Below are 14458 nucleotides of genomic sequence, written 5' to 3' on the forward strand. Positions count from 1 at the left end.
GTGTCCCCCGTACTTACAAGCACAAGCTGAGGATAATGCGATTGCTATTAGGTCAGAACCCCCACCATATCCTTAAACAAAAAAAGATGGGGCCAGAGGACTGGAAAACTCATTAGAAAAGGTGAGAGAAAAAAAAAAAGAGGAAAAAAAAATAGAGAAAAACTCTCTCCATAGAAGTAAAGTATCAGGATCATGAAAAACACATTTTGAAGTTCTAAAGTGCTGTAGGGATCACGTAACCCTTCTACTACACAGCTGATCACGTAGCCCCAGAGCCCATACAGCTTCTATACAAAAGTGCTACTGAAAGGGAAGTTGTGGTATAAATCTTTAAGGTCATTAAAATCACAGAAACCATAATCAAAAATGGTTCTTCGCCAGAAAAGTTTAAACTGGTTTTCAAAACAACGCCAAAAATCCTGATTATTATATATATGTATATATACGCCGCAGAAAGGCTGTCTCTCTAAATGTGACTTCAATGGGACATTGGGGGATGCAGGCTGCTGTGCAGTGGATATCTGAGGTCAAGTTGTGTTTTCTTTTATACAAGTAGAAACTGGAGTACCTTCTAATGAAATTCTACTAGATTTATACTGGCATATGCATCCAGTTCAAATTCTTCTATGGCTCTAATTTTTCTCTAAATGAATGACCTAACACACACAGTATTTGTCCATCTGTATACATCCCCTTTGACACACTGAAAAAAAGACATTGAAAGGAAGCTGGAAACAGTCCTCGAGATCTGTTTCTCTTTGAAGAACAGCAGTTGCATTTCTGGGCACTTCAAAGTCACATACTTTAAGCAATAACAACATTCAAGATCAAGTGAATCTTACCTCACCTTGCTTTAAAGATTAGCTCTTTCACAAACATACACCAGAGGCTCGGATATACACATACCCGTAGATTAACAGTTCATCTTCAGTGGATCAGGCACTTTTCAGTGCTACAGATAGGTCATGTTTTCAATCAAATGACAAATTTCCAAGAGTTGTTTACAGTGGAAAAGCCATAATGAATTTCATTCACTTCTTAAAAGTTGTCAGTTTTGCAATAACGTTCAATATGACATTTTTATTGCAATTCAAAGCTTGACAGGTGTCAACATTTCCTGAAATTCCAGCCAAAATACAAATTACCATATCCGCCCATCAGAAAAGTTGAACCAAACCAATTCACCAACTGCAGTTGCTGTATGCAGTAATTACCATGCATTTCAAACATCCCAGGAGCATAAACAGTTATTTAGCAGGACCCTCTTTTCCAGGTGAATGTAGTTTCTTTTCTCGTGAAGTTAAATGAATTAGGTGTAGAACTACAGAAAAACCAAACTCTTTTTTTTTTTTTTTTTTTTTTTAAAGCAAGGTAGCTAGAACAAACAGATCAAATCTGCAAGTCTTATAACAAATCAGTCTATTCCACTTCTGTATATTTTGAATTTCATGGCTTGTTTACTTTACTTTTTTGGCACCAACTTCACAGTGCATGCCAATACAATATTTGTTTAAATGCTGTTTTATGCAGCATGCTAGTCAAACGTTTACTTTCAAATTCTTGTACATCCCAAGAGCCTCAGTTGCAAAAAAAATATAAAATTTAAAAAAAAAAAAAAAAAAAAAGGAGTGAAAGGGATTGGCAGGGGGTGGACAAAGTTTTACAACCAGTCCCTTTATCTACGGCTGTAAAAATATAAACACGATACGCCAATAAAATGCTAATTTCTGCACACACAGAGGTGGGCATACAGGACCTGGAGCTGTATGAAATAACGAGGGCATCTTTAGGAAGGCACAAGTTTGGCTGGCTCAGCCCGCCGTGACCCTCACGCCTGGCCATTCGCTCACCCGCACACACGTACCGGGAGGCAAAGTCCGAGCCTGGCCCGCCTCCCCCACCTCCCGGAGCGGATGGTCCCGGTCCCGGTCCCGGTCCCCGTCCCGGCTCCCCCCGGAGCGGCCGGTCCCGACCCCGCGGAGGGGACAGGACTTCCCGCGCATCCCGCACCGCCGCCGCGCCCGCGGTCCCGACCCGGGAAGTTTTGAAGCCCAGGCTGCAAGGTTAGCAAAATAAAAATAAAAAATGTGTATATAAAACATCCCGTAACCGTCGGAAAAGCCGGCAGCAGGGCCAGCGGCAGGACCACTCATAAACCATCCTTAGCCCCCGCGCTGGAAAAGTCAGGTTTCCCAGGAAATGATGGCAATCACTTGAGGCAGAAAAGGCATCTAGATGAGCCCATCTCCCTCCCCGCCTCCCTGATTGTTTTAAAGCCACCGAGTCCGGGGGAAAAACTCTCAACTCTCTAAGTCCTTAATAGGATTGGAGTCCGGGTCTCTCCAAGCCGCTCCTCATCACACAGGGATCAAGTTGCAGCAGGGAATTTTTTAAATTCCTCAGCAAATATACTTGTCGAAAGATTGCCCCTCCCGGGGGGTGACAAGGAGAAGGGGGGGGGCAACTTTTTTTTTTTTTTTTTAAAAAAAGGGAAACTCTCTGTTGGCTTTGGGGAGCCCGGCTGCCCTCCGGGACCCGGGGCCAGGCGGTCCCAGCAGTGGCCCGGGGCTGGGACTGTCACCGCAGTCCCCGGGAAAAACAATGACTGTGGAGGCACGGCCCAAAGCCCGGTCCCGGCGGGGTCTGGGCCGGGGGGGGACACACACACCGGGCGCGCACACACACACACATCTGCCCCGCTCACCTGAGGGGGGGGACACACACCGGACGGGACCCCCCACACGTTACAAGGAGAGCCCATCGCAAAATCTCTACCCCCCTTCAACCCACCCCGGCGCAGGGCACCTCCGATAAAAGCGGGAGAAGAGGAAAAAAAAAAATATAAAAAGCACAATGAAAAGAACACAATAAGCATCAACTTTACCCAAAAAGCGGAGCAGCAAGTTTTCAGTAGGCGAGCGGTTGCTGCCGAGCAGAGCTGCTCCTCCGGACCCCCATCATAAACTTGGGGGAGGGGGGCGTGGGAGGGACTTTCCCTCCGTCCTTCCCTTTTGTGCCTCTCTTCTCCCCCCACCCCGGCTCTGCTCCGCTCCTCGCCAAAAGCTGCCGCGAATCCCGGCGGCGGCGCAATCCCGGCTGCTGCCGCGGAGCAGCTCCGCGGAGGCGGGCGAGGAGGGAGGGAGGGAGGGAGGGAGGGAGGGAGGGAGGGAGCGATGGAGGGATGGATGGAAGGATGGATGGATGGAAGGAAGGAGGGAGGGAGGGAGGGGGAGGGCCAGGGGTAGTTTGGAGAGGTGCGGGGCGGCTGCCGGGCGGCTCCTGCTGCCCGTCAGCCCGGGCCGGCGGCGGGACACGGCGCGCACACTCATGCATAGACATATGCATACTTTTTTATATATACATATATATATATGTATATACACACACACATACATACACATAGGCTGAAGTTAAGCAGCCCGCAGGGAAGACTCTAGAGCGCTTTCAAGCCCCGACACAAGAGGAAAACTGGCTGTAGGGTCTGTTCCCCCCCGCCTCCCCCCGCCCCTTTAAAAAAAAAAAAAAAAAAAAAAAAGAAAGAAAATTAAAACCTTCCCACCCTTTCGGTGCGGGAGCATCGGACCGCTCCTGTTCCTCTCCCACCTCCCACCGTCCCCTTTCAGCCCGGATCACTCCCTCCCCTCGGCGAACCGCACCATTTTGGGTGCGGGGCTTTCTCGCTGGGGGCGGGGGGGGGGGCGGGAATCCGTTCCGGAGCGGAGCCGCTGGCAGTCCCCCCCTCACCCTGCTCAGCTGGGAGGGCTTCTGCAACCAACCCACAAAAATCCCCTTTCTTCAGGGAAAGTAGCACACACACCCACCCCCGAACAACAAAAGTTTGGCCTTGTGCAGATTCACTCGCGCAAGAGGCGGGGATGGAGCTGGGGAAGGGGGGTGGGGGTGGTTTTCCTCCAACTTTGGTGGGTTTTTTTTGTTCCCCCCGGGAGTTTGCGCTACTTTTCAAGCCCCCGCCACGCCGGGGCTGGAGGCAGCAAAGCCCCGCGGAGCATCTCCGCATCCGCGGCCAGCCCGGGCCGGGCTGGGGCCGTTCCCCGGCGGGGAGCCGGCACCCGGGCGGCTTCAGCCTTCCCCAACGTCTTCGGTGGGAGAAGCGTTCATTACAGGTCGTTCCCTAAAAGCGGTAACCAACCTAACTGGAGCATGGTAATCTATTTTAATCCTCGTGTTTTGGGACCCAGGTTACGAGGAAAATGAAATCTCCAAAAAAGCGCCCCGCTCCCACCCCAAATTTCTTCACTTTTGCACTGCTCTGGTGCATTAACGGTAATACCAATGAGGAACGCAGCAGTTTTAACTTGGACTTCGGCCAGACTGGGCTTGTTACTTGATTTGTTTTGATTTCTTTGGCTATGGAATTTATCAAAAGTTTAAAACACAACCAGATGCTGCTGGGGAGGGTCACCGCGCTGTACCCAAGAGCAAGCTGAAACTTGCCGTATCATCGGGGTATCTGACTCCGGCAGGATTATGGCCAGTACCATGGCAACCGCATGCCACATCAGCCCCCAGCTTCACTTTCAGTCCCTTGGGCAGTGTTAACATTTGCCAGCGGATTTGCCCGACACGCAGCCCAGGTCCGGGCAAGTGGAAAATGAGCTTTATGCCACTCAGAAACCTTCCTTGTCTCGCCTGTGCAAAGCAACCTGGCTGGACCCCAGGCTTGACACTACAATTTTAATCCTAAAAACCTGATACCAATTTGGGTGCCTTCTATCTGAAAGTTTGCACATCTTCTTTTTTTTTTTCTTTTTTTTTTTTTTTTTCCTCTTCTGGTGGCATTAGAAGGCTGATGTTTGAAGGTGACAACTGACTTCCCATGCACCCCCAAATCCCAAGTACTCCATTCAGATAGCTTGGCAAGGATGGTGAGGCAACAGGTTATTTTGCCAACCACCAACATAACATTTTTTTTTGGCCAAAGACTAGCACTAGCATGCACGCACTATGTCATCCAAAGAAATTCCCTCCTCTCACTGTGGTACGTGTGCAGTCCATGCTGTCACAGCATCATGACCTTACCCCATACAGATGGATAATTTTGTGCTCAGAGGAGTTTCATTGCACCTACTACTGAAGAGCACTCCACAATGGAGAGAGGGGCTTTGGTTACCAAAAGTAGGAACAAACCAAGTCTTTGATCTCCAGAAAACAAAGCCCATTTGTATTCCCAGGTTACTTTACTGGGGAAAGATGACCTGGCAGCTTAGGAGGTGGGTTAGAATAAGAGGTTTTTGGATGGACCAGATAGAGTAGCTGGCAAAAAAAATAGCATTATATATGTTCCAAATTCTTGCTGTGTAGTTACAAACACATGTACATCCAGTCTGTTGGCCAACAACATTTTTAAAATCAAAAGAAGAAGGAATTAAAGGATTAATTCAGAGTAGTTATGTGGTTAAGAAGGATGGTTCTTCTTCTAGAATTAATATGTGTCAAGCAATTTTTAAGCCTAAACAGAAACTCCTCTTTTTTGTCAGAAGGATGATGGCTAGCCACGGCTGGAGGTTTTGTTGAGAACTTTGAGTCGGCTTTTACACTGCCTGACTGCTGTAGCTTATCCATCCTTCCCTCTCCTGCTCTGCTCATTGAACTGCCCTCTCTTAATCTTCCATAGGTGTCCGAGATTAAATAGACGACAGAATGACTGACATTTGGTATACATAAAAGAACCGAAATATGAACAAGGGGTCAAAGTGCAGCTCTTCCCTCTGGTCTTCCCTCCTGCTCTTGCACAACCTGATGGGGATGAAACCAAGTAGGGATATAAAGATATATGACAATGTACATTTACTATACCTTGCTGTAGCATGAGTGTGTGGATATAGAGGGTACATTCAAAAATGTTCTGGGCTAAGGGAAGAGGGTTTTTTAATCACAATTTTTTTTTAAAAAAAAAGCTCTCACAATGATAAAAGACTGACATATCACCGGGTCCAGGATTGCTAATCTGGGATCTGTCCCACTTCCGTTAGGTCAATGGAATGAATCTTATTAACCACAGAGGAAGTTAGACTAGCCTCAAAAGGCACAAAATGTGGCTTTTAAAATGTTTGATATAGTTTTGAAAGAGGACTGTAATTTTTTACTAAAGAAGATATTTAAAGAAGATTGTTAAAAAACCAATGGGGGATGCTCCATTCTGTTCCGTTCGTGTCTATAGGATTTATTTCTATAAATCTTCATAGATCCTTATGATAAATTAAAAGGCCCATTTGAGTATTCCAAAGGATACTCATGGGTGGAAGCTACCAGAAAAAATTCACATTTAAATATGCTTCACTTTTAGGATGAAGAAAATAATTACATGTGGGATGAGCACTAGGAGATAGAGGCCTAAAACTGCATTTCATGCAACTCCTATCCTTATGATGTCTGGTTTAAGTCCAAGTGGGAAGCAGTACGTGATCAGTTCTGCCCTGATTTGAACAGCTGTACCAGCTCTGGGGTCAATGAAGTTGCACCATGTCTGAATGCACTTCGTTTCTATAGAATATAATTAATCACAATGATATTTAATAAATTAACAATGTCGTGTGCAATGCTGGCTCAGAATTTGCTAGGAGAATGGGGAAGGTTTTTTAGCACAATACTTTCCCTTCTTTTTTTAAAGTAGCCCTGTTACCTGGGGGAATCGTAACTGTGTGTAGACAATGAGACAATACTCAGCGGGATGATATGCAGCTCTGATTCCTATCTGCCTCCATGTATGTGTTGTCTCTTGTTTAAAACTTCAGTGGTAAGTTCCTTGAGGCAGGTACCATTTTCCTGCATTCTATATTTTGATTAAGCTTTATTTCAGTTGTCCTCTCTCCAAAGTATATCCAAAGAGTAACTTCTATGATAATTTCCTGATAGCCACTTCCTCTTTTCTTTTCTCTTTTCTTTTCTTTTCTTTTCTTTTCTTTTCTTTTCTTTTCTTTTCTTTTCTTTTCTTTTCTTTTCTTTTCTTTTCTTTTCTTTTCTTTTCTTCTCTTTTCTTTTCTTTTCTTCTCTTTTCTTTTCCTCTCTTTTCTTTTCTTCTCTTTTCTTTTCTTCTCTTTTCTTCTCTTTTCTTCTCTTCTCTTTTCTTCTTTTTTCTTTTCTTCCCACTGGAAGGATCCATTCTTGCCAGATTTAATCTGTATTGGATCATGAATATTGAGCTAATGCCATAAATTTTTCTAAGGTTTTTCGGTGATTATAAAATGATACTTGCATGCTACATCAGCAAAGGAGGTGGTACTTTTATTTACTGCAAAACTGGCCTGGAAGCCTTCCTTTCATTTTGGAGAGCATGCAGGATCTTATTCAACTTTAAACACAAGCTGATACGTCCTGCTTAAACAGCACCTTATTCACGTGACAACATTCATTGAAATTACTGCTCGTAAAAAGATAAGCAAACCATTTGAGTGTGCTTTCACCATGAACTAGGAATATACATGCCACCCATTACCTGTCTTGGCTGAAGGACAGAAGCTTCTTCAAAATGCACAGAGTCCATCATGTCTGCACAGTTTTCAAGAACTGTCACACTTGTGGCTGCTCTTCCCAGACCCACCCCATTCACAAATGGTGAGGAGTCCCTTTCCCGTTCATATCTGAAACAGAAGGCACATTTTGCTCTAAGACTAGGAACTCCAAGCTCCAGCACCCAAACTGTAGAAAGTTTAACATGAAAAGCTCAGGCCTGGGTCGATACCTCTCACACCATTTCCAGCTGTAGAAAAGCAGCAGTTCATCGTGCTTATGTGGGGAAAGGAAAATAAGAGGCGCTGCAGAAGCATTGCTCTTTGGCATGGATGTGAAAATAAAATGCACAGTTTCTGAGGGGTGTTTTTTTCTCATGGTCCTCTGCAGTTTCTCGTTCTTTATCCCCTACGATGACAGGGACATGATGATAGGGATGGGCTACGGGGCTCTGCCTACCTGGGGGTCTGAGAAAGGAGAAGGGCAGCACACCATCCTGGCCGGGCTCCTTCTGGACTTTATCCACCCCCAGCAAAATGCTTGAATTGATGAGGAGCCAGATAACAATTTTCTTGCCCAGGGTTGACAGGGTTACTCAAGGTGTGCTGTCTCCTCAGAAGGAGGAGAGGAGAGCAGGGGGTGGGATGCACAAAATGGTGACTGGGGTACCTGTACGTGGCACTGTGTGACTACCCGCAAACAACCGGAGTTGGCAACGTACAGAAAGAAAAACTTGGCCATTGGTATGAAGTTACTGAGATTTGTTGGAAGCTATATATATATTTCATCAGGGAAAACTATGGAGAAGACTTTTCGTTTGCTCCAGGAAGAGAAAATTTGTTGGGTTTTGCAGAAAAACAGAATCCCTATCACTACAAAATGTATAATGTGGTCCTTTACACATTATACTATATTGCATGTACACACTGTGTATTCAGTGTATATATACTGATTAATAATTTGCACTAATTTGTCCTGATGTTAGACTATTAACACATTACCTACAGTGGCCAGTAATTCTCATAAAAGTTTTTTCTTTCCATCCACCAAAAAACCTTCATTCATTTAACCTTTACAGTTCCAGCAATATAAATATTAATTAGGATATCTAGCGCTGATCTTATCCAAGGCCAGATAAAGAGTCCCTGATAAAGCTGGAAGGAAATCCCAATTCCTGAACCCAAATTCAGGCTATTAGATAGTGCTGTTCCAAGAAGAAATCCTTTGTCAGAGCTCAGCCTTCTTTCCGTTGCCCTGACTTTCCAGGGTATATAAAGTGTTTGAAAATATCTCACCTTATTTGCTTTTGTAAGTCACTTTTTCTAAGTCTTTTGGAGGATTTGTGAATCTTCTAGATGACATTTCAGCAAAAGCATGGAGTATTGCACTAGTCCTAGTTTTAGGAGGCTGTAAAGGAATAAAAAGATTAGAAATAAGAATATGACCATATCACCCACATCTCAGAGTTCATGTGTACTGAGGGCCCCTTTCTCAAGATAACATCTTCAAGGGTTGCAGGACAAATGCCAAAGTTGCATAAACGCTAAGAGTTTTGGAAGGGGCTCCTAATTTTCAGCACTCAAATTTTCAGAGGTAGTCTGCCTTCTTTGAAAATCAGGTGTCTGTGAGTTATCTCAAGTCAGGCATCCAAAATACCCATCCTTTACTGTAAATCTTGACTAACATCTTGTGATGATGAGCAAAAAATGTGGCCATGGGTATATGAAACTGCTGGCTGAACAGCTTGAGGTGTCTGAAAACTCTATCAACCCAATGTGAATTTCCATTGCATTTGTTGAATAAATGAGTGACATCAACATCTGGAATCGGAAGGACCCCAAATCCCTAAATAATAGCCCTCCTTGTACTGCCCACAGAGGTCCAGCCTGGTTTTGCTGAAGAGACAAGTAATGTTTGCAATCATACCTAATATATTTCAAATCGGTTATATTGTTTATAGATTGCTTATGTCAAAACCAGTGAATTCTCCGGTGTGCTTTAGGATTTATGCATTCTAGTTCTTTGCAAGGTTTGTTCTTATTTGTTGCTACCTGCAAAAATATATCTCTTGGCCTCAATTCACAGTGGAACAATGTTAGGTCATTATTCCTTGAATTGTTAGGCTGTAAAGAAGCAATTTCTCACTAACCTGTGACACAGGAAATTGTGATTCTGATGTCAGGTCATTTCTGGAGTTCCTTTTACAACAATCTGTTTTTCTGTCAGCAAATGACATTTATGTATTCTTTCCAGAAAGTGTAGGCTTCAGTATTTTTGTATGTATACATTCAATATTTCTCTTCTGCCTCTTATTCTGCATAGCCTGGAGTTTTAATATATGATTCAACTGATAAATAAATATATTTTGATTGATAGTGCGAATACCTGGTAGCTGAAACTAGTGCTACTTTAAAGTGCTTCTCAGAATAGTTGAGTTTCCTGCTTTTGTTTTCACTGAGATTTCTTTTATGAAGCGTTGCGATGAATGATTAATGCTTGGACACCCCTTTTCCCTCGATTCTCTGCTGAACGCGTTGCTCAGCGCTCCTCATGAAGGGAACAGAACCCAAACTGCCACCACGGCAAAATTTTATCCCCTGTTTAATAGGGTTTGGTGTTATGAACCACAATCATTAGTGAGGTTCAGACCTTCTTCTTATGATAAGAAAATAGATAAGTTTTACCAATATACTGCATCCTAATGCAGTTATTTTATTCTACTCATTTGAAATTGGGTAGCATGTAAAACATTTGACAGATGACAGCGTGCATATGTTTTACAAATAAATATGCATGTTGACTACACAAGAAGTGGTTTACTGGCAGAATACGTTTTACATACACTTAGGGAACCGATGCTATAAAGTTACACATCCACAGAGACAAAAGTTATTTCCATTGACATGCACAGCATCAAACCTTTCTGCAGAACTAAACCACTTCTCTCTCTTCTCTTTGGTATTGTTTTTTAGGATAATAAGTACTGATAGATAGCTCTGTAACACTCTGTAATTCCTTTCTTCCAGAAAGATCCCAAACATTTCCAAAACAGAGCCTAAATCCTTCTGGCTTTACACGCAGGAGACGATCTGTGCATGTCTCATGGGCTGTACGGGTGGGATATAGTCCTCAGTGGTAGATAATATGCTAGGTTATGTAGCCATACACAAGATAAACGTGCAGCTTCTATACAGTAGAATCACATTGAGCACCACTGCAATGGAAGTGTCTTTGGCTTAAGTGCAGTAGCTATTTAATAATCCAAGACGATTTAGATCTGTTAATATATTTATAGGACGACAGCGTCAGTAGAAGGTGACTAGCAAGGACCACATAAACTTTCACCAAAAGTCTGAAATGCATTTCTACCACCTTCTCACCTTTCACTCATTTCAATTAATTGTTTACAATGTGTGGATTCAAATTGTGTTTTCCCAAACAGAATGAAAATTCCAACATTTCTACTAATAAACAAACCAAGACCAAATAAATTCCATCGCTAGAGACTTTCAGAATTTGGAGTAGACAAACCCTAGAAAATATACTGTAGTAACAATCTTACATGCAAGGAGAAGTGATATTATGCTACTAATATGTAGTTTATTAATCAATTTCCTCAGAATCAGCAATTACAAAATTCTTTAGCATAAAACATGAACAAAACCCTATGATATTATGTTGATATAAAAATGTGGGATGCAGCTGGTTCTGTGGTAATATGACCTATTAATAGGCCAATTAATCTTCCGGTACCACTGCGAAATTCTCAATTCCAGCTGGCATAACCTAAATACTAACTGTAACATGGTGAGAATGACAGAAAACGTGGGCACCACGCTGAGCATCTTAATCTAGGAGGGCATCGCTCTAGGTTTCCTATGTATCAATGCAGAGGGAGAGACTTGCGCGCGGGTCATGTCAGAGCACGCAAATCAGGCTGTTGCTGTGAATCCCTCTTTGGAGAAGCCGTGCTTTCCGCAGCCACCCGGGCAGCCCCAAGGGGAGCTGAGCTTTCCCAAGCCAGGTGCTTATGGTGGGAACACCTCCGTACTGACCATGCAGATTGCAATCAACGCAACGAACATTCCTCTCTGCAAAGATCATCTTGAGATGCCAACAAACACTGAATACAGCCCAGCAGTCCTGACTTATTAATACATTCCAAATATCAGAAAGAATATTGCTTAGAGTCCTTCTGTCATTCGGTCACAGCACCCCAAAGCAGCAGTAGAGTCCCCCCAGCACAAGGCTGGTAACTCAGGATCCTGGTACAGCCCAACGGTTTGTCCCATCCTGGGACAACACACCTCCTACAACTTGTAATATTGTGATATGAACATATTTAACCCAGGAAACATTTTCTTATGCTTCTAACTTACTTTTTCCCGTTCCGACCACACAAGAATAAATTGTGGTAAAAGTAATCAGGTATACTCTGAAGGATTGTGCTTACCCAGCCTTTTCCTCAACTTTCAGAGAACATCACAGTTACCATCTGAAGTGTGAGGCACCTTTGGAGACGGTGACAGGAAGAGAGTGAGCCTACAGAGAATTACAGTGCTTTCCATCAGCCTGCGCTGGGTCCCTGACCCTCCTGGGGGTGTTATGCACAGCCCACCTCTGTGTTTCTTTCCAAATGCTCTCTGGCAAATGCCCATTTTCTCCAGCTTTTCTAAAGCGTTAACTGCCCCGGACAAAGTTATTTGATCAGGTTCTGGATGAGTCCAGAGAAAAACCCAAAGCAAACAGAGAGAAAGAAAAAGCGTAGAGCTGACGTAACACGAGACAGCCTATACCCTGTAGTCGAAAGGTAGAAAGCACAAATTGTACTTTAGGAGAATAAGTCAATCAAGGAGTGACGCAGGCAGAACCACAAGAAAGCCCACAACAAACAAAAACCTGCAGTTGAGAAGACCACAGGGAGCCCTGGGTCTTGCCCTGGGTCCCCAAGGAAATGGGCTATCCTGGCTACAACGCGTTCCTGGGAGCAAAGAGCTCCAGCCACAAGTGTGGGTCAGGGCATTGCACAATTTGCAACTGAGCTGCTGAGCTGCGGTCTCCTTCCCACCACCACCTTTGAAGAGAATTGTTTGGAGCTGCAAAACACTCAGCTTCCATGAAGCGACTTGAGATAGCTGAGCAGAAGGTTCTACAGAGGCTCAGAGCATTGCTGTTTAATTTGCTTTGGTGATTGTCACTGGAATTACTGAATAGTAGGAGAGGGGCTCACATGCTTCTAGTGCACTGTCAATAATACAGTCCCGTAAACTGAAGTCAAAGAGCAGCTTTGAACAACTCTAATTAACACTGCTAACTGTTCAGCAAGGGGAACTCAGCCTCATGAAGCGCAGCCAGCAAAGTGGAATGGTTTAGTGACATTCAGGAGCTCTGCATGATGCTGTGGGGACTCTTACTGCAGAATGTCTGGAGGAAGACCTGGGAATGAATTACATATTATTTAAAAATGCATTTCTCCAGATTTGAATCAGTAATCACATTTCTTTGACCACTTCAGTCTCCAGAAAGGATACTCCAGTTTTTGTTCCTACAAAAAGGGTTCATAAGATCTTTTGGAAACAAAGTGGTTAGGGTCCCCACCTTGTACTTCGTCTGAAGGATGCCCAAGCAAACATTGCCTTCTCACGTCATGCTGGAGTATCGTCTCAATGCTGAACCAGCGGGAGGACTGCCTTCAGCTGAGTCACCAAGACCGCTTCCTGCAGCTCCTCTGTGGTCCTTGAGCGATCCAACCCCAGAGCGGCGCTGACCTCGTCTGACCTCAGAGGACTTTTGAGAGTCCAGCACAAAGAGATTTGAGTGTGGGCTACTATCTGAAGGGCTCTTTCATGCATGCTAAGCTGCATGGTTTCACTGCAACGGGTAAAACATTATAAAGAAAAGGAAACACAGTAGGTAACTCCCTGGTATGGAAAATCACACATGTGAAGATGATTTTACAGCACCCAACACAGACACGCTTAAGCAGCAGCTCAGTTGTGGTGCAGCGCATGGGAAGAGTACAAAACCCACAAGAGCAGATCTGATGGAGTGAGCTATGGGGATGCTCTCAGACAAACAGCAAGAAAATCCTCTGAAGCTCTCCATCCTGTGTTCTCTGTATATAACACATCTGCTCCAGAACGACGAAAGACTATTTTAGGCACATTTTATGGAGTTTTAAAAAATGTTATTGGGACTATATTTTGTATCCCTTTGCCAGTAAAGCCAGATGACTGCACCATGGGCTAAATCTCCAGATGGTTTAAATCACTGGCCTTGCTCTAATTTGCTCCAGTGAAGGATCTGGCCCCATGAGTCTAACTACACTAGGTGGATTGAGCTATAAAGAATGCGCCAAATGAGCTAAAATAGCTTTTCTAAAAATAAATGCCACAACAGGATTTCCAGTGCTACACATATGTATTAGGTCTGTCAAAATAGCGTTGCCAATCCCAAGCATTCAAAAATCATGAGTTGGGCATGAGGTTGGCTTTAAAAAACCCACAAGATTAAAAAGAAACAAGCAAACAGTAATATCTATGTACCTCTTTTGGTTTGCTTTCTTGGGTTTTTTGAGTCTTCAAGACAAATCCTGGTCATGTTTTAAAGCTCTTTCTAGTTTTTTTTCCTTCTTTCCCTTTTTCCCCCCCCTTGGAAACAGCAGGGCTAGAAACTTGCTGCTAAGAAAAGAATGTTCAAAAAAAAAAAAAAAGAGAAAGATTCTCATGTAATTGCCTGACTTCAGAAACTAAGCTTTTAAAAAGAATATCATGAGACTCATGATAAAATCATGAGAGTTGGCAACACTATTAGTGAGCTGGAAATGATATAAAGCTCCCACTTCTGCAGTCTAAGAAGTATTGGACTTTTAGTCACAAGCTTTTTATGCTCAGAAAACCTGTCACTGCCTTATGACTGGCCTTTTCAGTGCCACAGGTCTTCAGATTTCCATTAGATCAATTCAGATAGTTTCTAGGGATCTTCTGTT

General features: G+C 43.7%; 1 protein-coding gene across 4 annotated transcripts in view; it reads right to left on the reverse strand.

Moving 5' to 3' along the window:
* Positions 1-7567, reverse strand: part of GLI2 (GLI family zinc finger 2) — a 202264-nt gene extending 194697 nt beyond the window's left edge. For 3 of the 4 annotated variants that reach the window (XM_063341973.1, XM_063341972.1, XM_063341970.1), the window contains exon 1: positions 2885-3081. The gene's annotated coding sequence lies outside the window, so the exon portion shown is untranslated. Of the gene's footprint in view, positions 1-2884; positions 3082-7456 lie in introns of those variants that run through there. The other variant, XM_063341971.1, reaches the window with a different exon arrangement.
* Positions 7568-14458: the final 6891 nt, after the last annotated feature.

The sequence above is a fragment of the Chroicocephalus ridibundus genome, chromosome 7 (assembly GCF_963924245.1).
Source record: "Chroicocephalus ridibundus chromosome 7, bChrRid1.1, whole genome shotgun sequence".
Taxonomy (NCBI): domain Eukaryota; kingdom Metazoa; phylum Chordata; class Aves; order Charadriiformes; family Laridae; genus Chroicocephalus; species Chroicocephalus ridibundus.